The sequence below is a fragment of the Wolffia australiana genome, chromosome 9 (assembly GCF_029677425.1).
Source record: "Wolffia australiana isolate 7733 chromosome 9, ASM2967742v1".
NCBI lineage: Eukaryota > Viridiplantae > Streptophyta > Magnoliopsida > Alismatales > Araceae > Wolffia > Wolffia australiana.
Window position 1 is genome coordinate 879461 of NC_135843.1, and position 17569 is coordinate 897029.

The following is a 17569-nucleotide window of genomic DNA, read 5'->3' on the forward strand; positions in this document are numbered from 1 at the left end:
AAATTACGAAATTTTATGGGGAAGACAAGATAGAAGTCTTGAGGCTTGGGACAAAATTTCAAGTCAAAATGAGCAGTCAAGAAAAAGATGCATGCCAACCAGCAGAGTTGACTCAATCGATAGGCTTGGTATAAAGGAGCTTGAAGGAGACCTTCTAGAACGTCCTTGGAGGCTTCCAGGTTGATCAAGGCACATGAGGGTGACTCCAGCTGGCAGATCCTGGTTGGAGGAGAGCCCAAGGTCGAGATCCAGCCTAGGATCCATGAGGCGGAATGCATCCACCCATCCATTCCAGCCCAAATCCAAGGGCTAGAGATGACTTGTTGCTAACTCTAACCAACTTGTTCTTTTCCCTCCAAATTCGACCTGGAGGGAAAGAATCTGGTTGGTTGGGGTCTGATCACCTGGATTGATGCCTCAAGAACTCAATCTTGGACGTTCATCCATAATCCAACCACCAAGAATGGCTGAAACTAACACATGTACCCCTATAAAAGGGACCCCCTCACCCTCCTTGAGGGCATCCAAGAATTGAGTATTGTCTTCTTCACTTTCTTTCTTTCTTGAGCTTGTTCCTGGGTCCACCTTCATTCAGAAGGTGCAAGGAGTCTTCTAGAAGCGTCCTGGATCTTGAAGCCAGTTGGTAGGGAGCTGGAGCAACAACCTTGGGCCCTTTGGGGTGTGACAAAAAGGTTACGTGCTTTCGCACCCTATCTCCTTTTACAATTATCTTAAGCTTCTTGGCTATCCTTAGGCAGATAGCCAACGTCTCAAGCTTTCCAATGCCTACTCACACGTGTCAAACCGATATCTGAAACTCCAGATATCGTTGTTTTGGTCCACCGCACGTGAGAGGACCTCCGCGCGCGCGACCAGCGGCGGAGCGGCGAAGCCCAGCGCACAAACAGCGGCGGAAGCGCCCAAGCTTGTGCGCTATCTCTCTCTTCCTCTCCTTTTCTCACTCAATTAAATTCAGAATTTTTTATCTCTCTCTAGAGACAATAAACAATTCTGAAACAAATCTCAAAAATCATTCTAAATCTAATCTTTCTATGGAAATTTTTTCACACTTGGTAAAATTCATATCATCCTTATTAATTGAACATTAACCTTCCTAATCACTAAAAACATTACAAAAAAGGTTTATATGAATCTTGAACTTGCAATACTAATTGAAATTCATCCTATCTAGCTACCTAGCTCCCTGAGGGATCGACCCTTACTAAAATACTACTCGTAAGGAAATAAAATTGTTAATTGGTACTTAACTATCCTTACAAACGACTTAAGATCAAATTTTACCCCTTAGTTTGGACCAATCACTTACTATGTGACATTGGTCAACATAATTAAATTAATAGCAGCACCGTTCATAGGAGAGATAGCCATATAGTGATCTTAGCATGGATACCTCGACATGAATGACATCTGAGCTGCTTCACGAGTCTATATTAATGAACATAAAATAGGCTTGTCTTCGTTTTGAACTATGATGTTTTTTGTACCCATTTTTTTCGTTCTCAGACTTGTCTTGGTTTTGAATTTTCCATATGTGTTGCCGTCTAAGTGTATAAAGGACACTATTTATAGTACTATGTAATTTCACGGCTAAGTCAACACCTGCGTTAGGATATCCAATAGTTGAAAGTTTCTTAATATGTATCATTACTTTCTCATTACATTCATACTCAGTGTGTAGGGAAACCACAATACTTTCACCTTTACAAATACTTTTTTCGGGAACTGTTGTTTCTTTGAAACCTAGTATGACCTAATTTGAGCACTTATCTCCATAATATAGTAATATGACTTAATGAACCAGCATTCTTTACTTGCTCTTTGATTTTATATCTGAATCTTAGGATTCTAAGCTGAATTTGTTGGGGTGGAAGGCAATGTGAGACCTAAAAATTAGCTCAATAAAGGGGAATTGTACCTGTCACTTGGTTGTAGGATTGCAATCAATTTCTATTTAATACGACAGAAATTATAACTTGAAAAAGTGTTTGTTCGCAAAAGAAACAGACGTCGCTCTAGAACGTTGTATTTTTGCAAGAAGAGGAAGGCACTTTGGAAGAATAATAAGATATATAATATACATCAGAAAAACTTTCGGCAAACTGGTGGTTCTTCGTTAACCTAAATATTATGCGGAAACATTAGGTTGATATAGAGAGGGGGACGGAACTCAGATATATCTTTGAATGTCCTATGTTGGTTTGAGGATTAGAGCAAAAGGAACGGATTATCGAGGTATTGTTCATCAGCTTAATAGAAGGATATTGTGATTCCCACGAATAAGCATGGCAAACAATTGGTCAAAATTGAAGTATTTTAATATTAAATATGAATTATATCCCACTACTTTAATATCAACTTTATCTGAACTTCTGAAAACACTTTGGTAATATTGTTATATCATTGTCCTAGAGTATGTACATTTATCCCATGAATCGCATTTTTTACCACAACCAAGAAGGATATTGACAAGGGGAGCAAAAACCCACATATTAAGTCCGACAAGGGTAACTAAAATTTACTTTGTAATTTTGCTATGTCTACATCAGACTTGTATTTTGGCAAGTTAATATTGTTTATTGGCGTGTAAATTCACAATATTGTGCACATGAATTGAAAAATGATTAAGTGTAATACCCACCCGTCAATGTTGAGGTCCATTACACAAATGAAACAGCCAATTCTAAGCAAATCGTCTCTGTTAAATCTTCCTCATCTCACCCAACCAGTTAGATGTTCTATGCATTTCTTTCATCCAAACGAGGAACCCTGACTAGCCCTACATTTCCTACTCATTTTATAGTCCCATTCAAGTAAATATCAAGTGTACATTTACCCACTGAATCATATTGTACGAGAAAGCTGTTGGGTAACTATAATAATATAAGCCCGTGTATTGATGAAGCTAGAGTAAGTAAATTTGTACTCATTTTGATATGTATCTGTGGATTGATCGACACCAGGCATAGTTCTAAAATTGCCGTGCATTAACTCTTAGACATATATGTTCTTTTTTTGGGCTACCTTATCCCGATTTTCATGTACTTATTTGGAAAACCATTATGCATTTGTTGGCTTTCTGTGTGTTGTTGCAATCATATTAAAATATAACATTATAGACAATGCCAGCTATTATCAAATTAGAATTCATATTGAAACCTAATATATCATGTGTACCTTATGGGGAACTTGCTCTCTCATTGACTTTGTTACGTTGATACTTTTCGGAAGTCATTCACATGCCCAATGTATAGGAGCATCGATACGATTAAGTTGCTATTTGATCTTTACTTCTTCTCGAACAATTACTGAAAAATATCTTTTTGCAGCGAAATCTATTTCCGTTTTGGAGTGGATAAGTACTGAGAATTAATAGAGGAGGCATCTCTGGCTTTCTTGGTTGCCTAAAATGGGTGCCCCATCTCCTCATTATATCTTACTTGTAGTTTTTGGAAAAACTGCTCGTGTAAAATCTATAGACCAATACCCTCATGGTCTTACCCGTGAGATTATCTGGGCCAATATATCATTATTGTTAGTCACTCAACTTGCCCCAATAGCAATAACTACCAAACTTTATTATTTGAGTATATCAACCTATAGATTCAATACCTAAAGAGCAATTTACCCGATGGCTAGGATAAATTTCTAGGTAGTGGGATTCCAAGCTCAACCTCATGCTCAAGAGTATGCTGACTATTGTTCCACTCTCCCATTGAACCTTCTGTCCTCATAGGCTACTGATAACACGCTAAATTTGGTACTCGATTAAAGTAAGCCCCAATTTTATGCAGTCAAAAGGTTTCAAGTAGGGTTATTATCATATACTTACATGTAATTAATGTTTCCAAGTAATTTCTGATTGTCCCCTAATTTTATGAAATTTTTATAAATTTTATGGAATTTCTTAAAGCTTGGAATAATTCCGTTTAATAGATAATAGCAGGTTCAAAAATTAATTTTAATGTCAATTAAGATAGGGACAAGTACTGAATTTTGTAGAATTTTATTGGATTGGACTGGGAACTTATTAAAGGGATATATAAAATATTAAGTCGAAAATACAGATTTACAAGGAAAATAGTATTTTAAAAGGAATTTCTAAAAGTCCAAGGGGTTTTGTTAATTTTTTCTCCCAAATATGCACTTAAAACAGTTTTCGGTCGTCCATTGCAGGCATAAAGATCCAATTAAAAGAGTTCCTAGGTTTTATTGACTTTATTGCAATTTTTCTATGTTTTGTTTTATGAAATTTAAGAAAATATGGAAGAGAGAGAAAGCAAATGAGACATAAACACAAACTGTTGGCTGGCGTTCATTTGCGCGCGCCCATCAAAATAGGGACTTATGTGCGAATGCGAAGAAACTCTCTGACTGCGCGGTAAGTTCATTGCCCGTGCAACGCGTCCGCATTGCACGGTGGGGGGGATGATGTGGCACCCTGTTTTCGGCATGCGCCAGTGCAAGCGCACAGGTACGTGCACATCGCTCAGTACAAATTTGATTTTATATTTTTTCTTATTTATAGGAGGGCGTATGTGGCGAGCTGAAAGAGGAGGTACGAAATGAACCTGAAAATTTTGTAGCTAATCAGCTGTTGACACTTCTTTGTGTGTAAGAATAAAAGATAAATTAAATATTTGAATATTCATCCAATGGATATAATTGATCAATTTTCATTTAACAATAACATCTTGAAGTCCAATTGAGGCGATTTGTTCATTGGATTTTCTTGTGTCGGCTTTCTCTTTCAATCTGTATGGTTGGATCGTTGGATCAAGCCTAAATTGGTAAACACAAATTATTTACTGATTGGGCGTACCATGGTAATTTTACTATTTACCTAACTGTAAAACAAGAATTCGGGAGGAGGATGTCATTATTGAGGTGGCTATATCATAGCTATAAGACGGAGAGGAGCTCCATCATGGATCAACCCTATTAGGTGCTTTCTATATCCTTGTATTTGAATCTTTGGTGTAATTTTGATGGTTTGTTAGGGAATTTCTTCTTCTTCCTTCTTGGTCGTGGTCTGAACTCCTAAATTGTTAGGCTTGACCAGAATGTAAAATGTTACTGGGATTGAGAGGATAGATTGTGAAATTTACCTAGATATTCCTTTTGTGCGTTGAAAAAATTATAAAAAGTTTAATTTCAAGGAGAGATTAGATTGCCTTTATGATCTATTAGCTATATTTTTGTCCCAAAGTTTCCCAAAACAAACTAAAACCAAGTCTGATTTTCTTCTTATCCCTTCTAATCGAGCCATTTGGTTTTTTTGATTGGACCAAAGAAGTCAATCTAGAGATACTTACCCTATTATTCCCATCTCTTCTACTCTCCTTTCTAAACTCTTAATTTAATTAGGGTGTTTTGATATTCATGTAAGATTAATTAACTCTGATTATGGTCAAAATATTCAAGCACATCAGTAGTTGCATTCCTTACTAGCTTCCCTTGGACAATACCTATATTTATCACTATACATCTAAAGTTAGGGTTTATTAAATTTATTGTACAGGCTAAAATCAACAACGATAATGGATTTAAAACTTGGAAAAATCCACTCTTTCTTTAGGCTTTTGAGTTACAATATACGTATAATCTTCCACCAAGCTGAAAGTTCTGAATCACTGAAGGTATGTTTGATCGTCAAACGCGAATCTATCATTCAACCAGCTCTAACACACAAAGGGGATCAGTAGAGAATGTCATCTCCAGCATACCACTATCTTGGCCAGGGGTTTGCTGCATCATATTACTTGACTCAAAATATTCTTATATGAAGGGTCAATGATCCCGTTTAGACCATTCAATCACCCGTGTGGGCTTCTTCTGATATCCGACCTATGACTTGTTTGAATATCGTGATTAGATACTTGTCAATCAAAGTCAAAATGTAGTCATCCATCCACGAGATATCATTGGTGTCTAAGATCAGTGGATCCGATATAGATAAATAACACAAATAAATCTGATTTGATGTTTAGGTATACTACCATTCACGAATTACTCAGATTAATTCATTGAACTGTTTTCCCAATATGCACCCACCATTTACCTTTAGCGGCGCCACACTAACACCCATAGGATCAACTGAAAATATTTGTGTACATCGGATATGAGATTGCTATATTCTCCAGACAATCCAATGTCGATATTCAGTATGCATCAAATAGAAATATTTATAATACATGTTTGATGACTAGAAATCATTGTACTATAATCACACCACAAGTCATTTGGTCATTTTATCTATTAATTTAGTTTATTAAAAAGATGATGGTGTGGTTTGGCTTGACAGCTACGAAGTATCCTGCAGCTTTGCTAATACTCACTTTTGTTAGGTTGTGAAATGCATTTAATGTGATTCCAATAGCTCGCTTAATGAGAACTCATCTTAGCATGCATACAGCTTCATTATGGCCTTTTCAATGATTGTTTTGATATCACAACTTTGGAGGGCAATATTCTCTCTTTGAATGAATGATAAAAAACATTGGGGAGGAAGTTCTAACATAGCAAGGAGACCAAGTGTAGGCATACAATATAAAATATATCATTTTTAAAATAGCTAAGATGCCTGGAATAATTTTATTAAAAATTTTTTGGTAGAGAGAATATTTTAAGATGAATAAGGTGTACGAACATAATCTCTCAACGCAACCAATTATAAAAAATGATAGAATATTTTGCAGCATAAGTTTAATTATACTTTTTACTCATCATATAAAGATCCTTGTTTAACAACACAAGTAAAACTAATATAAATGATTCAATCAATATAAATTGCATGTTATTACTAGTAGTCTGAAATCTACGACTAAGATGTTTGTATTTACTAAATTTTCATATGGATATTTCTATAAAATTACGCCATTTGAACTATGAGGTTAATCATGTGGACAGAAAAAAACTGAATTATAAGGTTATAAATATGCAATTAATACTGTATATATTTACTTGCAAAAAAAATCAGGTGAGTAAGATTCCCTCAATATGTGCACCCATGAAATACATTGTGTTCAAAGTTGTTAGCCAAGCGAAATAGGCACTATGATCAAAAATATTTATTGATAAATGAACGATATATCTAGAATCGCGGGAGTGGATATAAACAAAGAAATCAGAAAAAATAATCGTCACAGAGAAGTCTAAGAAATATATTGTACTGATGATATATTAGTTATTTATCTCTTAAGAACCTTCATTTTTACTTCAAAATTTTAAGGGCAGAAGTCTACTGGCCCATGTTCAAAGTATCTGACCATCGCAAATTAGATGAGCAAAATAATGCAATAGCTTATGCTAAGAAATGTTTAAATTTTTAGGGGACATCTCAAGAGTTTCTGTTTTTCTTCTAGTTTATTGCTTAATAATGATGAAATAGGATTATAAAGTAGATGTGGTCAGCTGCGAGATTTATGTTTTGCAATAAAATGAAAGAAGATAGTGCAATGAAGTGCATCGCCAACTTGGTGGATATATGAGAAACTACATTTTCACTAAATTTATAATGTATCAACTTTAACATAGAAGAACTTCAGATGTGATACGGTGAGATTATATTTCAAGGAGTGTCTCAAGAATATGATATATATGTGCATGAGAGGTGGCCGCAAAAACCGTCCATGGAAGATAGTGTGTGCTTATTTAGAACTCGTGACCTAATCATCGTATCTTTCCATCTCAAATGATAGCTATTGATATACCAAGTAGATTAAATTTGGGTATAGTTAAATAATATATACTTATATCCGAGCAAGTTAACTAGTTGTGCAATCAATGATTCTTTGAATTATTGTGTTATTGAGCATACTGGTTCGTACGATAAAGAGATATTATATTTCAAGCTTGAAAACACATTTATTTTATCAGCTGGGCATTTATATTTCAAGCTTCCATAGTGGGATAATATGACATTGTAGTCTTATGTTTCTCTTCGAGGATCAATTATGTATTTAATTACATTTATCTTGGACTCAACCATAAACATAAATGTATGAATATAGGCATATGGAAGTTACCTATGTGATAGTTATCTAAGGCATTGAGAAGATATAGAAAAATAAGTAATGGGAGGCAATATGGTCTGTAAGCCACTGGAAAAATCCATGTCTTGCCCCATATTCACTAGTATAATAGGTTTTGACGTATGCACGTGGTGCTGAGGAGTCAGCAAACACTGAGGCCCCATGTTAGGGACTTAATCAATATTAGTTAGTAATATATATAAATATTATACTCGTTATAGATTTAGAAAATAGGGTTCAATATAGGTTCAAAGATAGATATGGATTAAATATAAAAGGTTAGGATTAAACAATTAGATAGGAAAGATTGAGATTAGCTTAGATATATTCGTTATAAAGGAGGGGTCTACGGACCCGATCAATAACTGTTATTGGTGCTTCCAAACCGTTATAATAATCAGGATTAAACCATCTTTAAAATGTATATATCTCCATTATTAATGGTTACAACGGATATATAAATGAAACGGGAAGCTTCTCTTTTTTTTCTATCTATATGTATTGCAAATACAACATCAATGAGATAATTAAAATGGTGGAAATACAATGATATTCCAACTACTCTTGTTGTCCTTCTTCCATCTATCTTCTCTTATTTATCTTCTTTTTTAAAGATTCAAATATTTTTCACATCGTATCAAAGCCATGTGACTCAAGCATGGGAAAAAAAAAATGAGCTTCCACGGTCACTATGTCTCCATTTGCAAGACTGTCGAGCATGTCATCCTCTAAACACGCACACATTGTTATTCCTTCTGGAGTCACAGTCTCAATCAAGCTCAACTCGAACAACTGTCAATGTGGTTGAACATCGGCTAGCCACTTTTAAACGAGCATGGACTAAATCGCTTTATTAATGGAACTGAACCTCGTCGTCTCTCTGTTTCAGATCAAAATAGAAATTTGGTGGATAACCCCAAATTCAAAAGCTGGTGGAGAATTGACCAGCAAATCCTTAGCTTCATCCAGTCTATTATCTCCGAACAGATATTACAGTGTGCTGTCAAGGCTAAATCAGCAAGAGAAGCGTGGGAAGTTCTAGAAAGCACTTTTGCTAGAAGAAGCCAGTCAAATATAATGGAGTTGAATGGACAATGTGCCAACATTGCTAAAGGTACGGTGTCAATTGAATATTACATTAAGCATTTCAGGTCAATAGTTAAATTATTGGGAATTGTGGGCCATCATTTCAATGACCCTTAAAAAATCTATGCTTTTTAAAGAGGGTTGCCTCCAGAATACTCATCATTTGTTATTAGCATCAATGCCAACACTGATCTCTAAGGACTCAAGCAGACTGTTAGAAATTTGAAGGCATGTGATGATTATTTAGTTCATTATCATAAAGGCAACTCCTATGGCTTTCCTTTGATGGCAAATTCAGCTCGAAGGCAAAACTACAGGAACAATGATCAAAATCGAAGCTTACGGAGTGAAAATTACCCAAGGAACTCAACTGATCAGGGATGTTACCCCAATATTGACAGTCATCAACGAAATACAATAGAACAGGGGTGTAGCTCAAGAACTGAGAACTAGAGAGGGAGCAATCAAGGGCGATGAAGAAATCAAAACAACCAACCTCGTTCCAGATTTGTCCCATTATGAAAATCGAGCAAAAGATTGCCAGGAATTTATAAGATTCAGGGAATTCAACAAACCATCACAGCAGCTCTAGTGAGCATCCAGACAATGGAGCCACCCACCATGTTACAGCGGACCCAAATTCCATTCGACCAACTCAAGCCCATCAAGAAAATGATCATCTCCAAAAAGATAATGGCACAGGTTTGAATATGCTTGTAATTGGAATTTTGAATATAACTACATGTGGTAGAACTACTTTTCTAAAAAGTATACTTTATGTGTATCCATTACTAAAAATTTGTTATCAATCAAAAACTAACTTCTGATAATAATTTTTTGTTGAATTTCATGATTCTTTTTGTCTTCAGAAGGACATAGTTACCAACAAGATTCTTGTGGGGGGGACAACTAGAGACAGGCTCTAATACTTGTATAATCAGCTCCCTGTGATGACTTGCATTTGGGAAAGAACCTCCCAAGAATCTTGGCATCAGAGTTGGGACATCTGCAATTCAAAACAATGAAAATTTTAATGAAGAACTAGGATATCTTTTACATAGCAGGATTTTTTTTTGGTGATTCATGTAATGTCTCATAATCACAAAAACTTCAATTTCTTGTACTATGGAGCACTCGACTAAGTGTCCTGAAACAATACATTCGAATCTATGGGGACCAGCCCCTTTAATCTCTCAATTGGGGTTTTCTCACTATGTTGTTTTCATTGATGATTTCAATAAGTATGTCTGGCTTTACCCTTTAAAAAAGCAAAAATAAACTCCTAGATGTTTCTATTGCATTTAAAAAACACGTTGAAAGGCACTTTGATTCAAATATTAAGTACTTGCAATCAGAGTGGGTAGGAGAGTATCAATCTCTCCATGACCATCTCAAAACCCAAGGCATTGTTCACAGAGTGTCCTGCCCCCACATTCGTGAACATGGAACTGCAGAGCGCAAATACAGACATCTAATAGAAACAGCTCTCACACTTCTTCACCAAACCATAATGCCAAGGCAATTCTGGGATGAAGATGTGGTGACAGATGGATTTCTCATAAGTTGTTTGACTACTAGTGTGTTGAACCATAATTCTCCCTTTGAAATTGTTTTAAAATTTCTACTTGATTATACTGTTCTCAAAACATTTGGGTGCTTATGCTATCCATATCTTAGACCCTATGCAAAACATAAGCTTGACCCTAGATCAGAGAAGTGTGTATTTCTAGGATACAGTGCCTTGCATTTTGGGTATCAATGTTTGTTTCACCGTACAAGTAAGTTTTATATTTTTTGAAGAATCATTTCCTTTCTCTTAACTACACGTGTTCAAAGCAACGGATTGCTTGGATCTTACAGATGTAAAGGATGGTTCCAGTTCTCTTTCCGCTACAACTAATAATATTTCTCCCACAGTAAACACACACACTGAAACTATTGGTTCTTCATTTGTGGAATCAGAGCTGAATTAACAGAGCCAGAATCTCATGACTCAAAGTCTATTCTGCTGTTTGATCTAAACAATCCCTCAGAATCTGAATTTCATATCTTATCTATTTTAGATTATTCTCATTAACCAGTCGATCTTGTAAAAATGAGTGTTGTTAAAGATCTTTATCTGTAGAATGATCAACAAATTACTGACCCCAACTCTAAAAAAAAGGACTAGCCTTTACTACTTTGAGACATCCTTTGCCTCAAGGTCTTGTTACTTTATTGCCTACTGTCGTGGAACTTCACTCATACAACATTGCATCCAGAAGCCCTGAATGCATGCACGTCACAAAAGAGAAAATAAAAGCATAATTGCAAAATCAAGAGTGGGAATTAGTTGCCCAAAATTCTAACTTACATGGGAGAGGACGCAAGTGGTTTTATAGAGTTAAATATAAACCATGTGGTGAGATTGATAAGTACAAAGCAAGGCTGGTTGCAAAGGGATACACGCAACAAGAAGGTTTTGATTTCACAGAAACATTTAGTCTTGTGATCAAACATACCACAATGGGACTGCTACTATCCATTGCTGTTAGCAATAATTGGGCTATACATCAACTAGATGTCTCCAATGCATTCTATCATGTAGACCCTAATGAAACGATTCATATGGATAAAAATATAATGGATTTAAAAATCATGATTTTCATAGTCATCTGTGTATTTTTTGAAAAACCATCTATGGTTTAAAACAATTACTAGAGGTTGGTTAATTAAACTAACTTAATTTCTCACTAAACTATATTGTATCTGTTCTTAAAATGACACATCCTTGTTTTTAAAAATATCACAAACAAAACCTGTTTTTGTTTTCATATATGTCGATGATATACTTGTTATCGCACCTTGTACTTTCACAATTAATTATTTAGTTTAAAAATTACACAGCACTTTTGCTATAAAAAACTTAGGACCAGCTCATTATTTTTTTGGGGAATTGAACTTGTACCCTTAATGACGGTTGTCTTTTGTCACAGACTAAATATCTCTTTCATGTTCTTCAAAGTACAAATATGCAAAATTGTGAACCTATCACCACTCCCGCTAGCTTAGCAAATTATTGAACTTCTTCTGATCCGTCTGAATATCCTACACTCTATAGAAAAATTGTTGGTTCCCTGTAATATCTCACTGTAACAAGACCCGACATTGCCTTTGATGTCAATAAAGCTTGCCAAAAAATGCATACTCATACTAATCATTATTGGAAATCTCTATAACATCTTATGAGATATCTTATGGGAAGAATCTTACATGGTCTTTTTCTATTAGTATCTTTAGTGATGCAGATTGGGCAGGTGATCAAGTGGACCGAAGATCCACACAAGGATTTGTAGTCTTTCTATGCAGAAATGTAATATATTGGATTTCCAAAAAGCACCCAACCGTTGCACGTTCTAATACCGAGGCTGATTACAAGGCCTTGGGAAAGGCCACAGCTGAAGTTTATGGGTTCAATCATTTCTCGGTGAACTACATTTATCCAGGATGACACCCCAATATTGTGGTGCGATAACATAGGAGCTACCGGCTTGGTGCCAAATCCAATCTTCCATGAACGCACAAAGCACATTGAAATGGACTTTCACTTCGTGCGTGAGCAACTTGCAGCCAGATCAATCCTCGTTTGGTTGGTCAATAGGGATGGGCAACTAGCTGACATACCCATTAAGGCTCTTCTAGCAGCTAGATTTAATCAGCTCAACTTCCTCCCTACGCCATTGCGCTTGAGGGGGGTGTTGAGGAGTCAACAAACTCTGTGGCCCTTCATTGGGACTTAATCAATATTAGTTAGTAAAAATAAATAAACATTATACGCTAGTTAGAGATTTAGAAAATAGGATTCAGTATAGGTTCAAAGATAGAATAGGATTAAATATAGAAGGTCAATATTAAACAATTAGATAGGAACTGTTACGACTCGCTCAGATATATCTGTTAAAAGGGTCGGGTCTATGGAGCTGATCAACGACTGTGATCGATGCACCCCACCCGTTATGACGATCAGGATTAAACCATGTTTTAAATGGTTTAATCGTGGGAAATATTTCCCCAAAATTGGCCATGGTAGTTAGCTCGGGCACATCGGACACGAAGGGTGGTCCCTCAGAGGGGACATCCAAAGTTAGAGCAAAACCGACATTGACATTTTCCGTGTATTGGTCAAGTTCCCATCTAAATATGCATCGGTTGGAAATCAATGGTACATTTGGTTTGGCTGTTGGTGTTGGAACCATGGAAGCTTGCTACTTTGGTGGTATCAGTACCGATGGGTGCCATAACAATTAAAGCCATGGTGGGCCATTTTTTTACCTTCTTTTTCTATTTTCCTTTTTAGGTTTCCATTAAGCACGATGCCAATTGAAGAGCACTCAACTAGTCCAATGGCAACCAACTACCATGGGATGATTAGTACCTACTCAAAATCAATTTGCATTTTTGTTTCCCTCTACTTTTTACTATTATGTGCAGTGGGCAATCTATATAGCAGTTGGGGGGGGGATTAATTTAGATGTCAAACAAAAAATACAATATATCTCTATACAGGATCGGATCAGGTTTTTCATTTTTTGATGTTTTTAATGTATATCGTGTCTTGAATGCATACACCTTAGTTAATCAATCCCAACTTGAGAAGTTGTCCAAACCATGATCCCAAAGGCTTGAGTAGACAAGTAAGACTCTTAAAGCATACAAAAAGCACCGCTTGATGGTATAGTACACGAATCTAGACTCTCTTGGTCAGTTCCTAAGTGGTTAGGATATCTAGTAGGGTTAGGAGCAGAGATGAAAATCGAAGGGTAGAAGAATTATCATTGTAGAAAGGAGTTATGCGTGAATTAATTGGATCCTATTCTTTAGTCAAGGATATGCATCATGAAGAATATCGTCTGGAATGGGAGATAGTCATTTCTTAAAGTCTTAAGCACAAAATCACTCACCCTTGAACCACCAAAAGCCGATTTGGAAACAATGTTTACTACTTTCCCCACCTAGGTATTTGTAAACATAGATTTTGACCTTTTAGTTATTTTCCTTGTTAGTAAGCAGATGCCCAGGTTGCAAATTGTTCTTGTCCTTTTCCCCTCTGTGATATCATGTGTTGATGATATCTTTTCATTGTCATCTTCCTCTTTGTTTCATCTACATCTTTGCATTGTATTTCCTCTCATTCTCACTGGCATGAGATGACTTTCTTTCATTTTAATTGAAATAAATCAATCCCACATGTTTGTGTTGTTTTGCTTACTTTCATTAGTCGTGCATCAAATCAAGTTAAAGGCATTTTAATAGTCTATATCCTGTACAATTGTTTCACTTGCTCCCTACATATGAAGACCATTTAGCTAGACCAACATTTCATTTATTCTCTTGGAGAATATGATCTCATATGTATTATTCTCGGCCGTTCACCCCTTAAAACAAATTGAATAAAGAAAAGAAGAAAAAAAGAAATAAAAGTTAAAGAAGGAAAAAAGTTATTATGGGGTTATGTTTGTTACATTCTTCGTTCCCATTTATCCTTTACCAGGATTTGCTGGTCATTGTTATTAGCCTTGCTTATGTGGATACATGCCTATCTCATCCACACCCTTGATGAATGTCCATATTCTCAATTTTGTTCGCATTCCGCTTGCGTACTCTGTTCATTAGTCTAACATTGGGAGTGGGCTAGTTTAAGTTATACTTATCCATCTTTGATACATCATTTTCCCGGGACTCAAAACTCCTTAGAGGCCACCCACATTTCTCTTTTCTTCCCTACATATCTGTACCTACATTTAAATCTAACCTCACCACATCTCACTTCTTTGGTAGACTCATGACATTTTGTGCTAGAACTTGGAGAACTTGGACAGAAAGAATAACTGGTTTCAAATTTCATGTTAAAGAGATGTACTCTGAGCATGACATGAATGCCACTTCTCTTGAGTAATGAGGGCCTCCTCATGACCACTAGCTCTTTACATGACCACAGAGGATTGGATCATTAGTGCTCTAGTTTTTTATGGGTTATTTATACATAGAGATGTAATTGATACTCGTAACACTTCACACTTTAGTCTTTTGTTTCAAGGGATGGATGGACTTCCCAAAGGCGAAGCTAAGGCCCATTGCCAAGGGACTAGCAATGAATCAAGTTAAAGGGTGTTGATAACATGATTAATGAAAATATACTTCCATACATCTATATGTTATTGGTATTATTAATCTATAATTTTATTATTTTAATTAACAAAATATTTATGTATTAGATAAAAGTTCCAACTTTTGCACGGTATGACTATTTTTCCGTATATTTGTCCTATATTTATTTACTTCTATAAGTTTAATCAGTTTGAGTTCTGAAGAGTATTGTATAGATCTGAATAATCAGAAATTTACAGGAATCAGAATAAACAATTCTCATGAAATTGGAGAAATTTTGGGAGCTATGTGACTACCAACATGGGCTGAAATGATGAAACGGTGTTGTGGTTCTTAAAAGAGAAATCAGAGGGGTTTTGGCCACGACCTGAACTACCTAGTGGGGCTTTAAACACCTTTAAAAAAAAACAAGATGGAAATTACAATGCAAAGCTGCCAACCAATGGAGAAAAGGAGGCAAAATGCCAATAAAATATATTAGAAAATGTCCAAAAGGGTATTTTAGTAATTCTACAAAATTATATATATTTTTTCCTCGCTCGTTTAATTTCATTGTGGATGTGCTCTAGCAAGTGGCTGGCCAGCAGGACAAGGCATATTTGAGAACCCAAAGCATTCAACCTGCTTAATGTATTTTTGTCGAAGTCTTGTATCTTGTTTGCATTGAAAAATGCCTCATCATGGAAAAATATAAGGTTTCAGATTTTTAAGGAAGCATGGAAGGCTAAGCAGACTTGCATTAAGGTTTTATTAACCTGGGTTTCCATTTTTTCATCATCATCCATCCATTGACCGCTAAACGTCATCATTTTGTCACTCTAAACATTTGATTTTCCCTACTTTCTCTCGCTATAATTACTTCATTATCTCTCTAGATTTTCATCCATACCCCTAGTTTATCCTCTCAAATTTTTATAAAAAATATCCTATATTTGCAACTTTAAAGTCTATCTCAAACGTCTTGTACACTCAAAGGCGATAGTGGTGTTTACTAGTGACGAGGGCGACAATTTATGGCAAACATTAGGGTTTTTTCATAAAGATGATGAAAACTCAACCAGACACTAAAAATCAGTAAAAACAAATTTTCAAATGACATTTTCTACAAAATGTTTCACCTATCTTTCCATTGTCAGGCCCCATCTTTTATAGGGCCAAATATGGGCCCCATTTTTTGCATGCGAGCCCTTGTTCAACAAACAGGTTCGACAGGGTTCTCGAAGCTAGATGGTCCCCCATTATCCTTCTGGCATGGGGAAGGCTCGACAGCGTTGAGCCCAAGGCCAAATGCATCGTGTTGAGTGGATAGCTCACAATATAGGGGTTGTTGGAGCTTGTTTTGTGTATCCACGAGTCCATCATTGGGGGTGGGTGGGCAACCTCTTCCATTGAATATGAAATAGTCATCGCTTGCTGCCTTTCCCTGCAACATTAATTATCTCCCTTAGTACATCCTCTATCCTTTCATGCCTAAGTGGGGTGCAAATTGGGGAAAGTGGACTAGAAAACTCACTCACAACTGAATGTAGATTATTAGGGCCAAAAGGGGACGGGTTTATGGTGAAGAAAAGAGGTGGCATGGGTTGGTACGATTCAAGGTTATGCACATTCACGAGGGGGCATATTCCCAAATCAGGGGAAACACTCGCAACGCATGCCATCTTCCCAACCATCCAGACTATTGAGGAAGGTCTGGCAATACGAGCATGGAGTGTCGCAGCAACCCTTGGAGAATATCTTTCAGACCTCAACCTATTCATAACCAAGTCGCCCTCATAGCAACTAACTAGGCATCAGTGTAAATTGGCAACGAGCTCATACTTCTCATGTTGGAATCCAATGCATGCATGAATGTTATGACGAGACTCTCTCATATGACGCGCAAATGCGACTCCATAATCTGAGAGCCTAAAATGCATGACTAAGAGGGTCAGGTTAGGAGGCTTACGTGGTATCTGGCTGTACATGGTGTCAAAGATAATCAACTTTACGACGTAAATCACTAGCGGTATGGTAGCAAACTCTGTCTACAGAATAACCCATTCCCACCTAATGAAATCTCTTGTATCATGAGAACATGTTAAATAATATACAATAGATAAGTTGGCCTCAATCCACCTATCCATTGGAAAGGGTTAAGTCATAGTAAGACCAACTCTTGTATCTCTGAGAAGCCACATCGGCTTCCAAAAGTACTTCACGAATAGCACATCTCGATTGGGAAGGAAATGTGGAGGTGCATCAAACCTCCTCTCTTGAGTGCAACTTGCATCCGTGGGGATGCC